The sequence below is a fragment of the Ursus arctos genome, chromosome X, assembly GCF_023065955.2.
Source record: "Ursus arctos isolate Adak ecotype North America chromosome X, UrsArc2.0, whole genome shotgun sequence".
Classification (NCBI taxonomy): Eukaryota; Metazoa; Chordata; class Mammalia; order Carnivora; family Ursidae; genus Ursus; species Ursus arctos.
The window spans coordinates 4,039,303-4,051,409 of record NC_079873.1 but is presented as its reverse complement, the minus strand read 5'-3'; the positions used below and the strand labels follow the sequence as shown (position 1 = coordinate 4,051,409).

General features: G+C 47.2%; 1 protein-coding gene across 2 annotated transcripts in view; it reads left to right on the top strand.

Moving 5' to 3' along the window:
* The window catches only part of LOC130541809 (pseudouridine-5'-phosphatase-like), a 584,313-nt gene that overhangs the window by 397,246 nt on the left and 174,960 nt on the right, over positions 1 to 12,107 (top strand). The window contains exon 7 of one of the 2 annotated variants that reach the window (XR_008958518.1): positions 9,781 to 10,706. The exons of the other annotated variant lie outside the window; for it this stretch is intronic. The gene's annotated coding sequence lies outside the window, so the exon portion shown is untranslated. Of the gene's footprint in view, positions 1 to 9,780; positions 10,707 to 12,107 lie in introns of those variants that run through there. 2 annotated transcript variants of the gene reach the window in all.

The window sequence follows — 12,107 nt, the reverse complement described above, 5'->3', positions numbered from 1 at the left end:
AAAACATTCTTTTTTTTTTTAAAAGATTTTATTTATTTATTTGACAGAGATAGAGACAGCCAGCAAGAGAGGGAACACAAGCAGGGGGAGTGGGAGAGGAAGAAGCAGGCTCATAGCTGAAGAGCCTGATGTGGGGCTCGATCCCATAACGCCGGGATCACGCCCTGAGCCGAAGGCAGACGCTCAACCGCTGTGCCACCCAGGCGCCCCTAAGAAAACATTCTTGTAACTTTTGTTTTAAACAGTGAATACTTGTGGAAAGAAACCTGAACATATAGATATTAAAAATATATATTTTTAGAGGCACGTGGGTGGCTCCATCAGTTAAGTGTCTGACTCGATCTTGGCTCACGTCTTGACCTCGTGGTCACGGATCGCTGGGCGTGGAGCCTACTTTAAAAAAGTACATATGTTTAACGTATCCGGATATTTAGACTTTTACTTGCCGTTCTTTTCTTTTTGCATACCTAGGTTTTATATGGCACTCTTTTCCTTCATCCCGAAGACCTTCTATTTTTGTATTTTGTAGTGTATCTTGTGGAGTAGGCCCCACGGAAAGGAATGCCTCGGCCTTCATTTACCTGAGAATGTCTTTCTCTCCCTTTGGGTTTTGAGGGAGGTTTTCATTGGATATAGAATTCTAAGTTGAGACGATGCGTTTGTCACCATAAAGATGTCTTTCCATTGCCTTTGGGCCTCTCTTTCCTTCTGGTGAAACGTCAGCCGTAATGACTAATGTCCTCTGCGTGTGTGTAGTAGTACCCCCGCCGACTTCAGGATTGACTGCCGATCTTGGGTATTCAGCCTTGAGTCTGTGAAGTCGTTCGGCGCCCTTTCCTTTGTGTGGGTCCTGTGTGTGCTTTGCCAACCGCCATGAATCTGTGCCTGGCTATCTTTCGTGGATTTTAGAAAGCCCCCGGTTTTACCATCTCTCTGAATACTTCCTGCACCCCATTCTCCATTCCTTCCCTTCAGACGCCATGGGAAGGATCCAAACTGCGGTACACAGATAGAAAGATGGAGAAACCATGAAACAGACCGCCTGAGGTCCACGAGATGACACTTTAGCTTTCGTTGGATTAAGTTCACTGTGGACCTCCATTTGTTTGAAGACAGGATGACGTGCTCAGTAGGGCTTGGGATCTGGGTCCGGTGCAAAGCCAGAGTGCACTCTCTCGCTTTGCTCAAGGAGGTGTCCGTTTTCTGAACCATGACACTACTGTCTCCCCTTACCACCCACATGCCATGTTTTGGAGTATTGTTGGGGTGTCTGCTTGCTCCCTCTCACACACATTTCTGCTTTCTGCACCTTGGGAGTGTTCCCTCCACCCTGTGACACCGCCTGCGTCTCTGGAGGGCTGCCGTCTTACACTTGGTGATGGCCGGGATGCCAGGGACACTGTCGGTCAGGTCTCCTACCCCGATCCCTACTTTCTGCAGGAAACTGCCTTGAACTTGGGGGAGAACCCATGTGTGTCTAGGGCTCTGTCTCAATGCTCTTCGCATCCGTCCCACATTGGATATACTGTCACGGTGTGCTCTCTCCCTGTCAAATAAATAAAATCTTTAAAAAAAAAAAAAGTCTCGCTTTGATTGTCAGGATGACTGTAATAATCTTTCCCGAAGTCAAAGTGGTGGTTATAACAAGTATGTTTAATTCTGGGGTTTAATTAGCTAGAAAGTGAATTTTATTCTTCTCCTAGAGAGTTCACCCAAATGTTCATTACCTTGCATGAGATGATTTGATACACATATGCCTTTTTGTGTGCTTTCTCACGTGTCTCTTTCATTTTATTCATCAGTCTCTATATGTGTGTTCCGATATCACACTGCTTGAATAATTGCACATTTGCGCTTGGGATAATTCATTCTCTCTCTCCGCCCCTTCATTGCTCCTCTTAACGAAATTGCCATGACTTTCTTGTACATTTATTCTTCCAGACAATCACAAGAAAAATTCTGTGAACAACAAAACAAATTCCATTGTCATTTTCATTAACTTCATGTCAAACCTAGATTTGCTTTTTAAAAAATATGTCAACAATATTGAGTAGTCTCATCCAGAAACATGCTACATTTCTTCATTTATCTTAGGTTTTTTTCCTACATCCTTCAGTAAATTTTGCATTTTTCTCCCTAAAGAATTCATTAAAAAACAAAAAATAAAAAATCAGAACAAGAGAGAACAGAGACATTTTTTCCATTAGGACCCAATTGGACAGGTCTGTATGCCTAAGGCAGCCTTGATGAAAAGGACTTCTGGTTTATGGTCTCAGTTAACTATAGCATATTTATTTTAACCTCCTGCTGTGGTTGACCCTCTGATTTGATTTTCATCTCCCTCTCCAGGCCCCACTCGTGTTTGTCTGCCACCTGTCTCTTCTTTGCCTAGACTTCTTTGCCTAGACTAAATGGGATTTCTTTCTTATATTAGCACTGAATAATCCCCCTTGTACGTTTTCCAGAAATAGAGAAAAGTTTTCTTTTAATCCATTATACTTTGAATATTAAATATTCTAATATGCATTTTAATAGGAAAATTTTGATGGTCTGGTAATATACAACAGTCAGAATGTTCATGACAAATGAAGCCAAATGGATGTCAGGAGTAACTCCGTGACCTTGCAAAATGTTGAAAGGGTAATTCTCCCTGAGTTCCATACTAAAGATGATGGTTGTTAAGGTCTGCTGGAATCTATGCTGAAAAATAGCTATTGTGCTGTTTTGCATTATTGAAGGGTATGACCATGCACAGAGATTGAGCTGAAAGAACGCAAAATAATAATAAAAGAATTATCTCCCAAAGTCCACTGAGCCGTTCTCCACCTCCTAGGGTTGGCATAACACACGCTCGAACGTGAATATCAATTAGAAACTGCTGTGTAATTGTGTTCACTAGATCTTAACTAATTAGAGGCACATGAAATCACCAACATCCTCAGGTCTGACCTAGCATAGCTTCTCACGCTGTGTATGTCCCAGAAATACGAGTATGGAGGATAGCAGTCCATTTGCGTAGAGAGGCTGGACTGGCTTGTGTTGTAATATATAATCAAATTGGAAAGGAAATGAAATCATTTTTAAATTGCTGCTCCATGGACAGAGAATTAACACCTCCATCGTAGGAGAATATATATCAATGTTTTCAGGCTAGAATATAGTTTTCTTCAATACGAAAGGCCCATAAGGTGTTATTAGATATGGTTAAAACAATAATCTTTCCCAGAAACGGCAAAGACATTAGACTTAATTAGTTTCATATCACAGGGAAAAAATGTTGGAGAATAAAACTGGAGTCAGAGTACTGGCATAAATTTTGTATCCATGGGGCATACCATACGTAAGGAGACACTCCTATCTAGCTGTCCAGGCCCGTAACCTCTAGGTTGGGAAAGAGATTTATCTTGTGGGAGTGGATATTTTTCTCTTGAGTATTTTAGTATCCTTCTTTACAGTAGAACTCCTTCCTTCTGCACGTGCTCATTGCTCTTGGCATGGCCTTTTCTTTCTTCCTACTCCTGAGCACCCAGCAATGGCTTGAAATTTGCTGTTATTTGCGTATTGAACCAACACCCCGTTGGTTCACGAAAATATCCGAGAGCCGGCATCTCAGACGCATCACAGACGAGGAGACTCTTCCACGACACGTTTTTGCATGACGAGACAAGAGAAATAGTATTCGCTGACAGCTCTGGAGGCCAGAAGCCCAACATCAGGGTGTCCTCACGGCCATGCTCCCTCTGAAGTCTCGAGGGGAGAAGGACGTCTCTTCCTCCTTCCTTGTGCATGGCCGCTTCCCTCCAATCTCTGCAGAAGACGTTGGACTTAATTAGTTGCATATCACAGAGAAAAATGTGATCCCCTAGAGCGTGACGAGACGTGCTCCCCTACAGCAGGCTCAGCACACAGCTTCTGCAAAGGGCCTTTTAGTGACTATTTTAGGCTTTCAGGGACTAAAGATTCCCAGAACTTGAAATGCACGGTTGCAGCGTGAACACAGCCATAGGCAATACATACACACACGGGCGTGGCTTATGCCAGTAGAACTCCTTACAAAAGCGGCAGCAGGCTGGATTTGGCTGGCCCCGTGGTTTCGGAACCCCTACTCCAGAGCGGAGGAAAGCCCTCCGTGCTCAGAAGCAATGCACTGATGGACACGTGCGCTCCGTTAATTCCTCAAAATCTCCCGAGGGATGGCATTCTGAAGAAGGAGGCCAGGGCAATGAGACCTAAAAGATTCCCCCCACCCCCCAAAGCTCGGGGGACGAGAGACTTCAGAACGTCCATTACTTTTGATCCTATACAGAAAATCACTACATGTGCACAGCGCTTTCCCAGAATCACTATGATTATCATGTTTTCCTCGGCGTCAGTTTCCAGAAAGGCAGGCAAATGCCATCCGTGCCTCATACCTTCATCTATCTCTGTGCTCCCCAGAGGCAGGCATGGGCGTCCTTTTGCTTGACTTGAATCAGTACCCATTGCAGATGAAGCAGACAGTTCTGTCCCCCACCCCCTTTTTGCAAAGCTCGAGCCCCATTCTTCCTCCTCAGGCAACACACACACCACATCTCTCTTGGCTTCTGTGCACCTTTTTGCTGCCGTCAGGGAGAGAGATCTCACCATGTCCTAGAAACATCCCTTTGGCAGAGAATGGTGTCCCCGAAAGCAGGGATAATCAAGTCTGAATGTGAGCTCGGCCCTGGAACGGCCTCCCCGGGTTTGGCAGGCAGCCCCCGAGCCAGCCTTTTGTGTCTACGTGCCTTTGATGGACAGGCACCACCGATCCCGGGACCCAGCTTCCAGAAAGAAACACAGCGGGGAAGGGGAGGTTGCTAAGAGTTCTTCCAACCTGGGGGTGAAGAACACAGACGGGGAAGGGGAAAAGGAGGAAGCAAGAGCTCATTAAGTTTGCGAGGGAGAACAATACCCAATTACAGCAACAAAAGACCCGATACTTTGCAGTCATCCTAATTAATCAGAAGCCGAGGAGGCTCGAGGCTCAGGGAGGGGGCACACATCCCGTGTAGTTTTTCCTGTTGGTTCTGATTTCTGCGGCTGACGCCCGTTCCCACAGATGACTGATCCCAGGCCTCTCTGGGCAGGTGTTTCGTGGGCAGTGTCACCCTATAAATAACAGGCTGTGCCCAGAATGGCAGACTTTCTCGTTCCTCCTGCGGAGACGACTTCTCAGCTCCTTGGGGGTCGGTCGGTGCAAGGGGAAAGCCACAGAGAGATGACCCAGAGAGGGAAAGGCGTGTCCTGCGGTGGGTTCAAGACGGTCCCCCACAGATTTATGTCACTAGGAATCTCATTTGCAGACAGGGTCCTTGCCGCTGTAATTCATTAGGGATCTTGATTGGAAATCATGGTGGGTTTAGGGTGGGGTCTAATCGAATGACTTACAAGAGAAAGGAGAAGGAATTTGGACACAAAGACACACAGGAAACACCCATGTGAGGACAGAGCCGGGATCAGAGGGATGTGGCCACGAGCAAGAAACACCAGGCGTTATAGCCGGCCACCGGAAATTAGGAACAGGACAACGGTCCTTCTCCCCTTGAGCCGTCAAAGGGAGCATGACCCTGCAGGCACCTTGATTTTGGACTTCTGGCCTCCAGAGCTGTGACAGAATGCATTTGTCTCGGTGATTTATTGGGCAACCCCCAGGAAACTCATATGTACCTTCATGCTTGCACCCTGGATAATCCCAGTCCTTCCCTGGTCCTGGCGACAGGCTGCGTTCCCAACTCGAGAACTGCAAACAACCACAAAAAACCAAGAGAGGCTCTCATTTCCACTGAACTTGGTTTCCCTTGACCATCACAAACACGGCCCATATCCTGCCACCAGGATGCAGCAGAAGACCCTTGAGTCTCTCGTGCACCGGTACAAAGAATGGAAAATATCCTCAGGGGCTGGGAAACCACAAAGGGTGAGCTGCTTCTTAGTGTTTTCTCTCCCTGGGAAAGAAAGAAGACGATCCCCGCCATGCAGGACCCCGGGTGAAAGCAGATGATTCGCGGCTCGAGGCCAAAAAATAAGCATGCCTTTCACACAACCTTTTTATTTTTATTTTTTGGCATGGCTCCCTGTGGTAACAAACACAGGTTTAATTCCTTCACACCATGCACCTCGAGGTATCTTATTCCCTTTTTTAAAAAAGCCACGATCCTGCCATGCGTCCCCAGCGTGAGAGGGGCCACCAACGTTCTGACATTTTTGTAAGTGTGGCCAAGGCGAGCGGGATGGGATGGAGGGGAAAATGGTGCAATCATCAAAGAGAGTCGGTTTAGGGATTCTGTGTTTCCCTCTTCCTTCCCACGGGCCACACGTGTGCATGCTGGCGGTCAGCAGAAGCGGAGGGCACCTGGGCAATGCTTGGGGACAGCGATTCTAAACGGAAATATTTGGCCATGCCAGCCTCCCGTAAGATGACTTCGTAAGTGGCAGGAGGCCAGGGAGTGGGGAGGGTGACGACGGCCTCTCCTATGGGACACTCACACTCAACACTGTCCACAGCAGCATAGAAATTCAGGCATATGGGAGTCTGAGAAATTGCGTAGCATCACAGTAATGACTGCAAAGGGTGAATGTGAATTGCACCAGCAGTTAAAATATTGAAAAAAAAAAAAAAACAAAAGTCTTCAATTTAAAAAATATGTGCATATTAGAAAGTCATCTAAGTACATATGTCATCAGAGAAGCCCAGAGGCAGAAGGAGCTGAAAGGATTCTCCCTCCACTTCTTGACTTGCTCTTCGGGGTTGAATTGTGTGTCATACCAGTTGAAACCCCTGGCTCCCAGGACCTCAGAATGTTCTTGTATTGGGGGATGGGGTCTTTTAAAGTAGAATTCAGGTAAAATGGGATCGTTAGGACGGGCCCTGATCCCATAGCACTGGGGTCCTTATAAGAAGAGGGGAAGAGGATACAGACATGCACAGAGGGACGACCACATGAAGACACAGGGAGAACACGGGGTCTACACACCAAGCAGAGAGGCCTGAGGACAAACCAGCCTTGGCCCTGCCTGGATCTCAGACTCCCAGCCTCAGCCCTGCCTGGATCTCAGACTCCCAGCCTCCAGACTGGGAGACAATAAATGTCGATTGTGGAAGCCTCCCCATCTGTGGTACATTCATATGGCAATCTTGGCAAACTAATAAATGCATGAAGAAAAAAAAAACTAAAACCTTCCTATAACCTTCTTAATAAGGATGGGTTCAGCTACCGTTGGATTCCTTCAGCAATCAAGGATTTGGATTACGATGTGGGTAGGACTATATGAATAAACACGGTGATGGAGATTCTCCCCAGATGATAAAATCATACCCAGTTTCTTTCTTCTTTCCATGAAATGCTCCTCAGTCCAGAATTAGCATTCTGGCAACTCCGATAGTATAATTCCTGTGTATTTTCTTTAAAAGACCTATAGAAGGGCGCCTGGGTGGCTCAGTTGGTTAGGCGTCTGCCTTCGGCTCAGGTCATGATCCCAGGGTCCTGGGTTCGAGTTCTGCATTGAGCTCTCTGCTCAGCGGGGAGCCTGCTTCTCCCTCCTCCACTCCCTCCACCCCTGCTCATGATCTCTCTCTCAAATAAATAAAATCTTAAAAAAAAAAACCCGTAGAAAGAACCTTAAACACCTTCCCATCCACATCGTGCAGGTCACCTTACACACATAACATTATTTCTAACATCTTCCCAAACCCCTTCATATGCTTAATTAATTAATACTTGCTATTTCTTTCCTTTGTAAAGAAATCTGTTCCCCGTTGAAATTAGAGAAAGAAATCCCAGTTCCTGGTGTTGGGAACATTCTAGTTAGAAAGAAGACTGTGTTCAATGTCATTTTCCCTTTGAGCAATGTCAGGTGAGTATTATCATGTATTTGACCTCAATTCCTCGCTGTTCACCCAACTAGATTTTATACTTTTTGGGAAACTTACCAGTCAAAGCTTGGGTTCCCCAAAGTTGGCATCTGGGACAGGAATTTTGGTGGTTTATTGAAGACGTGCTCTTAGCAACCATGGTGGACAGAGTGAGGGAAGAGAGGAAAGCCCATTGCATCTGTAACAAATGACAACAGTTGGAGTGATTTGAAACAACACACATTTACTATCTCGCAGTTTCTCAAGGGTCAGGAGTCCAGGTCCTCTGTTTGGGGTCTCCCAGGCTGTAAGCAAGGTATTCTCACTTCTAGCTCCAGTGATTGTGGTGCAAACTAGCTCCTTTTAGTTGTGGGATGAAAAGCCCAATTTTTCTACTCAGGCTTGGCCAGGGACCGCTCTCAGCTCCGTGAGACTGTCTGCAGTTTCTTGCCACGTGGCCCCGATAGGCAGTTCTCACTGGCCGTCTGCTTTCTTCCAGGCCAGCCGATGCCTAGCTTTCCGACTTGATGCCTTCTTCTGATTAGGTCAGGCCCACCCAGGGTGGCTGATTGACCCAAAAGTCAACCGATGCGTCCCCTCACCAAGTGAGTGGCATCAATCATGTTCACAGGTCCTGCCCACTCTCAAGAAAAGGGGACTGTCCATGTCGGGGTGCACCAGCAGACAGGCATCTTGGGGTACATGGGAGAATTCAACGTCTCATGCCCACGCAAAGTGTTAATGAGGGGCTCCTGCTGGGGGCGACTGGGTGTCAGTCCACCTGCAGACTCCCTGATGGGCTTGGGTGGCCATCTCAGCATGCCCGTCTGCGGGGACCAGAATCTCGAGGGCACGTCTGCAAACCCCTTGTTTTCCGGTGAGAATGGTGGCTAGGGTGTGTGTGTGCAGAGGGCTTGGCCCTCCCCTCCCGCTTGTCTGGCTTGCAATCACGCTAGCCAGTCCCATGGGTGGGCTGGCTTCAGGACGTGCCCGGAGGAGCGGGAACGCACACTGGAAGCTTATGTTGTGAGCTCTCACGGACAGAGAGTCAAAACGCTTTCCCTGGATCTTGACGCTTTGAGACAAAATGCAGTCGACGTGCCAATACGGGACACAGGACATTGTGCCTCATGCCTGGACTCTCTCTTTGACCCCCTGGACCCTGCATATGCGCCTTCTGTCCTTCCCAATCCCTGTCTCTGTCTGTCTCTATCTCTCCTTATCTCTCCATCTCTCTCCCAATGCACGGTGCCCTTTACCTTCAAACAGAAGCGGCAGACGGGGCCGCTCTGTGCAGTCTTGCTACACCCTCTCGCTACCCTGGTTTGGGAAATCCGGAACTGTGGCTGAGCCCCACTGGGCCGAAGGGCTTATGGGGCTTCAACACTAAACGCATCTCCTCCAGCCTATGCACCCTTCCGGACACTCCGCAAATGCGCCAATATTCATGGCATTAACTGCCTTCATTCTGATATCGGCTGTTAAAGCGAAACGGATAATATCCACGTCCCCTTGATTTTCCTGGGTCTCATTTGTCCAGACGCTACAGTCAGCACTGTCAGAATATGGACCCCCCCCCCACACCCGCACCTGCCCCTGCCCCCCAGCCTCTCTGCTCAATGGATATTTGGGCATCTTCTCTCCATGGAGTCACCTCACCTTGAATCTCTGTGCCGCACTCTGCCCTGCTCGCCACGGTCACTCCCCCGCGCTCGACAGCCAGCATGCCTTAAATTGGGGGGCCTTGAAGTCGCCTCCTGCCTAACCCTCGTAAGAGTCTCTCTGTTCTGTTCCCAGAACGAGGGCTGTTGGGGCGACCCGGCGCCAGCCCCTGAAAGCCTTCCGAAGAGCCGCAGTGCCCGAGGACAGCCCGACTCCTCTGACCTTTGCACATTTCCGTTCTTTTAAAGGGGGATGACAGTGCCTTTGAAGATTCAGCCGAAAGGTTTCCTTCCATCCCGAGATCAGAGGGAAGATGATGTCTCCAAGGAGGTGTCACTGGGAATGACTTCTATGTGTTTTATGAGCAAGGATCATTCTCTCAGGAAGAATGGGGGTTGAGGCCACGATGAGCCCGTTGACTGGGGAGCGAGGCTTGCACGCCATGGGGCTGAGGCCACAGGCCAGCTTCCCGGCTGGGGAGAGGACAGCGGAGCACAATCCATCGCTTTGGACTTTCTGAGCAGCACGGCAACACCTGTATCTACCTGCCAACCATTCACGTAGCTTCTGGGAAGGTGTTTTCCCACAAAGGAAACCAGGGGCAGTAAACGGATCCTAGGACGGCTCTGCCCCCGAGCTGTGAACACAGACAACACACAGTGTGCCCAGATCCCGACATGCACAGAAATAGCCATGGGATGCTTCTGCAAGCCGGTCCCGCAGTCTTAACCGCCAACCCACGTCGCCCCCCCCCATATCCTGAAAAACAATTCTGGAAAGCGTTGTCCTACACAGAAACTGCGAGGAACGTGGCCCTGAATTCATCCATCCAGTGCAGAGACTGCTAAAATATTTTGGAGGATTCAGGGGTAGGAAGTTCACTGATCTTGACCTTGCAGTCTTACAAAGTCAGAGTGCTGGGTTCGACGTGCTCCCAGGACGGACCATTCCTTGGCGTCCCCTTTTGTGCAGTGTGAGTGGTATTTACTTTGCAAGGCTGTAGCACGTGTTCAATACGACGGGAGCTTTAAAGGGTGTGGCTCGCTGGAGCCCGCGATCGCTCCGTCTATCAGTACGTTTGCTGACCCTCAGTGGGGAGTCTGCTTATCCCGCGCTGTCTGCCCCTACTTGTGCTCTCTCTCTCAAATAAAATAAACAAAATCTTTGGACACTACATCAAAAACTCATGATGTACTTTATGGTGACTGACATAACATAAGAAAAAAAAAGTCTTTAGGGAAAAAATGTTTCTTTGTCTTAATATCGCTGTCATGATTTTGAGGCACAACTTTTTTGGGGGGACAATGCACCTTTCTGTAGGCTTGTGCAGCCCATGCCCATGACACACGCTGTCTCTGTAGCAATCTGCTGTTCACTGAAGCCTGTCTCTGCAGAAAAGATAACAAATGGTCTGTGTTTCAAAAAAGTAGAGACCACGTCCACTTGTCTCTTGCTTTTATGGATTCGAACCAACGGGCATTTGCATTCTGGAATACTGGGGAAATGATTGGGGTTTTTTGGATTATTTATAATGAGGACACATGATTATACTGTCATAATAATATACGTTATATATGGTAATAGTATTCTTTGAATGACCCTGGGAAGCCTCGTTTCCAGTCAGCTCCAGAAATAAACCCCGGGAGTGCATACGAAGACGCCTGACCCAAGTTCTGGCAGGACCTTGCCCATTTTCTTTCTTTCTGTCCGTGGCCATAAACGGCACTGACATCAGCAGCTGCCAGATTGGCCCACATCAGGAACCATCCCCATTACCCAGAAGAATGGAACAAAACGGGACATGAAGTCACCTGCTGGTGACGTGAGTTCACGACGGCTATTTTTACATTTACAGAATAGCATATTACTGGCCATATAATAATAAGCACAGGAAGACTAATGACATGTTAGATGTATTTTACAGGGGAGAAGAGAGCACATTAATAATGATTAGTTATCCAAACAAACAGTTCTCTTTCCAGAAGAGGTATTGTGGGAAATGTCATCTGCAGGAACGAGAGAAGCACAAATCCCTTCTTTATTAGGGGAACGAAACTGCAAAACTGTTCATTTGCCACACCCTGTCCCATGGTACTTCTTTGTAAAAAAAAAAAAAAAAAGCCATTTCTGCTTTAAAAGTCCCTAGGAAGAGATCAAAAGAAATTTTCAGAGCTTGAAATTTCACAGGACAATGTGACGCCAAGAAAACCCTCCGAGTCATTTGTTTAAAAAAAAAAAAAATCCCTTAAATAAGATAGGGAGAAATGCATTAGAGTATTGAAACTTGTATGCCACATACGTAAAATCTAAAAGGGGAAAACAACATAATGATGTTTTTATGTAATCTGACATATGCTTTATTGGGAGAGAATCACACTATTTGGTAATTACCAAAATTACTACTTCTCGCATTCGTGTAATTATTTCACGTAAAATATGTCAGTCTGGCCCCATTTTTAAGCAGAGATTTTAAATGTGGTTGTAGCGAAATTGTGCAGAGAGGATCGTGCTTTGCAGAACATAATTATGTAACATTTTGATTAACAGCACCGCTCTGGAACGTTCATCCGTCTCC